Genomic DNA, 4370 nt, shown 5'->3' with positions numbered 1-4370 from the left:
TCTTGTTTTCAAGTTTCATCAATTTTTCTTTTACTTGGCAGAATTTACAACAGAGTAAGAAGCATCACACAAATTTTATTGGGATATATGAATAGGGTCATCAAGTGGCTTCTATACTTTAAATACCAAACCACACCTTATAGTTCTCTAGTTCTGACTCAGTGTCATGTTGATCTGGTTGCTCTGTTCATCACATTTGACTTATAGCTCAAGATTTGAAATAATTGAAAAAAAAAAAGCTCAACATTTCTTTAACTTTGTTCAAAATTTAGATTAGACCAATGAAAATAATTATATAATTTCAAGTAAACTTTAAATGTATAAAATATTAATAAGGAGAGATAATATAGACCTAAAGGGTGTGGAATATGCTAAATTTGAAGTAAGTGGGAACTGGGAATAAAGAGAAACAACTGAGCATGATGTATATTCTACAAACGTACTTTTCTTGTTAGTGAAAGTAAACATGAGGATATTACATGTTCTATGTTTTAGATTTGTATTTTCACTCCAAAGAATTTGAAGGAGGGTGCCATTCTATTTTAATAATATAGATCAAGTAAGTGATAAATGCATTATAACTAAGAAAGAAGATAGCGAATAGAGTAGGAGCAAGTACACAGCCCTGCTTTACGCCATTTTCTATTGGAAAGGGATCAGAAAGGGCACCTGTGTGTCACACTGGCTTTCAGATAAGACCTAGTCCACTAAAGAGTGGGTTAGTCGGTCGAGCAACACTCGAGCAAAGATCTTTCCTGCTACTCACAGAAGTGTAATGCCTCGATAGCTTTAAGGTTTGAGCAGATAGGCTTGTCACCCTTTTTGTATAGGGATATGATTACGGAGTCTCGAAGTTCAGGTAGGACCACGCACTTCTCCCAGCATAGAGCGAACAAGTCTGTTAGCCTCTCGGTTAGGGCGACACCACCCATTTTAAATATTTCAGCGTCCATCAGAGCCAGGTGCCTTGTGTTTTGTTTTTTTTTAGTTTAGATATTGCTGTCTCAATTTCCTCAGATGTCGGTAGGTCGTCGAGCTCCTCTCTCATAGTTTTCTGGGGGACATTTGCAAGCGATTCCTTCGATAATGATGGGTCCATTGAGGCAGCGATTGCACGAAGACATCTATATCCGGCTTCGTTCTACCGGCAATGTGTTCAATCTTCGACTATTCCATACAAAAACAAAGGAGATGGTCATAACGGAGCTTCTCTATGCCGATGATTGCGCCCTGCTAGCTCACAATAAACATGACCTCCAGAACGCGGTAAACGAATTTACATACGCTGCCGCCTAACCCTAACCTCGGGAAACCAGAATTCATGTTCCAGAAGTCGCCCAATAAAACATACTCAGCCCCAAGGATCACCGTAAACGGACAGCCCCTTAATGTGGTAAACCACTTCACATATCTAGGTAGTATAGTGTCAAATGACGCCTCACTTTCAAGGGAAGTTGATTACCGTCTCGCCAGGACCAGTAGCGCTTTTGGACGCCTTCAGGCGAGAGTTTGGCGGAACAGATCGCTCCGCCTGCCTACAAAAATTAGTGTCTACCAGTTGGTGGTTCTCTCAACCCTTCTGTATGGCTCTGAGACATGGCCACTATATAGGAAACATCTAAGACTTCTTGAGCGCTTCCACCAAAGATGCTTGCGCTCCATCATGGATATACGATGGCAAGACCGCACTACAAACAGCAATGTCCTTGCGAACGCCGGTATGGACAGTATAGAGGGACTTTTTTTGGTGCGACAGTTGCGCTGGGTAGGGCACGTATCCCGTGGGAAGCGTGGTCGAGAGGCTTGGCTTGCCTACCTAGAAGGGGGATCGAGGTTCGACACCCGACTCGGGCAGAGTTGTGTTTACTGAGCGCCTAAAGGCAGCATGGGAAACCAACTCCTAGATACCCCCTCCTCCCACTGGTCCACAAATGAGATTGGACCAAACGCGCTCTGAGCATGTTATAAGCATGAAAGTAGCGCTATATAAAAGCTATAATAATGAGAGACGAACGTATGCCAAAGGCAGTCTTTTTTTTTTTTGGTGAACTAAAAGGTGATCGACGTAACAGAAGCGCCCCACGGAAACAAGTCAAAGACCAGCTTAGGCGTCAACTTTCTTTGGCTGACATAGAAGAGAGTACCTGGTTGCATGCGGCCTCAGAACAAGGCAGCTGGAGGTCACTCACGAAGGCCGCGAGATACACATTTGAGACTAAATGAAAATCTGCTCCCTAGGACAAACGCAGGCGGCGAAAAGAAAATCTAAATCGACCACCTGCGGACAATGGTTATGCTTACCCTGGATGTGGCAAAATAAGTAGGTCACAGCTGGGACTGCGCAGCCACACGAAATACTGCATTCCTGTATTATATAATTAAATAAAATAAGATATAATCTTCGGACTCAAAGACTAGTCTTATTATTATAACAAAGAAAATAACGTGGAGGTCATTGATCTGATATAGCATGTTCAGTTAGTATAGACATATAGATATAAGTACTGTCATAGACTATATATAATCTATGGTACTGTCAGTAAAAAATACTTTTAAAATGTTTCGTATTATCTTTTTTTTTCATTTCAAACATGGGTATTCGTTTCGGATCAACATCAGAGAGAAAAAAAAAAGGGGGTTATTTGACACGGTTTTCGTCTGGGTAGTAATGAGCTCTTCTGTTAAACAAAATAAGATTTTTTCGTTGTTACAATTTTTACATGATTTTTAATTAGATAGATGGGCCTTAGCCTTAGGCATAACTAAGTAAAGTAAGTACCTAGCTAGCTGATTAGTTTTACCGCTGATTCTATTTTGGCTAAGATCTAAATCTAGACTGACATCTAGATCTATCTAGGATTAGAATCTATTATTATTCTTTATTTTTATTCTTATTATCTAGAATCTTAGATGACTGGTTCAGTCAGTGGTTGCCGCATCTAGAGTATGAGTTATGAGTAACTATCTATCATCTATGGACTAGTCTAGTAGTAAGAAGATCTAGTAGCAGTCTAGATCGTCTGACTCAAGATCTATTGCTAAGGCGTCTAAGTCTAAATGTAGATTCTAGTAGTAGTAGTAGGATGGCTGCCTGGTCGTGCGGTTTGCGCGCTGGACTGTCGTTCAGATTTATCGATGGTCCAGGGTTCAAACCCTGCCCGCTCCCATCCCCCGTCGTCCTGCGGGAGGTTTGGACTAGGAAGTAAACTATCTTCAACTCTGAAGGAACATCCGAAACATGTAAAACATTTTAGTAGTAGTAGATACTAGATCGATCTATCGACTATTCTAAAAATAAAAAAAGAGTCAAAAGACTAAATCAATCAGAAATCTAGTCTAGATCTAATGATCTATAGTATTAGGAAGTATACTTTATATACTATTTACTATACTTAACTCAGTCAGTTAATTAATACTCGACTACAGTAGTGAGTAGAGTCTACTTAAAACTTAGTCTTAGTACTAAATAGTACTTATAATAGTTATATAAGATAATAAGTTACTAGTCTAGTTAGACTCTAGTTATTAGGACCAGTGACAGTGTCCCAGTCACGCCCAGGCCAGTGACAGTGCGTTTTGTGACACTAGGCATGACTAGAGCAGGGGTTTAGACTTAGTGACAGTGCAGTGAGCGACTGACACCGAGTGAGTGTTTTTTTAAGTTTTTGTGTATAGATCTAGATATGATATAAATTAACTAATAACTTAATATAAGTCTCTATCTAATTTAGTAATTATATATCAAAGTATTAGTTTACATGACTAGATATGCACAATCATGTGGTAAAACTTCCCATCGAAGGACCCTTTTGAAGAATGTTATGCAAGTGGCAGCGCCACGCTGTCTATTGCTTCAGTAATCAGGTCACAAGTTTACCGGCTTGACGGTGTCAGTAGTATCTCCCTCTAAAGCAAAAAAAAAATTAAATATTAAGATCAAGGTGTCAATGCCAGGAAGTGTCTTTTTAGATATATATATATGATATATATTATATAGTATACATGCTTTTGGCCTAGAGATCTAATTTTGAAGTCTTGATATTGTTATAACTGTGGAGGCAATGCAGATAGGGGAATTGTGTGTGTGTAATCAGCTGACACAGATAACAGTGGCGAGTACTTGGCAACCATTCAGCATAGATTTGTGTTGTAAACAGTACTGAGGCCAGGCACATAGGATGGGTTATGTGACATCCAGAAAGGACAAGTGAAGCTCTATCGGTTTTGAGAAGGCTTTCAGGGAACCTATGTAAAGAGAGAAGGTGACAGTCAAAATGGTTTGGTTTGGATTCAAAGTGAGGACACTTCACAAGTACGAGACAAAGTCAAGTTCAGTACAGTGAGTCCAGTGTGAAGGTGGTACAGAACAG

This window comes from Biomphalaria glabrata, chromosome 4, assembly GCF_947242115.1.
Source record: "Biomphalaria glabrata chromosome 4, xgBioGlab47.1, whole genome shotgun sequence".
Classification (NCBI taxonomy): Eukaryota; Metazoa; Mollusca; class Gastropoda; family Planorbidae; genus Biomphalaria; species Biomphalaria glabrata.
Note: the sequence above shows the minus strand (reverse complement) of the source record.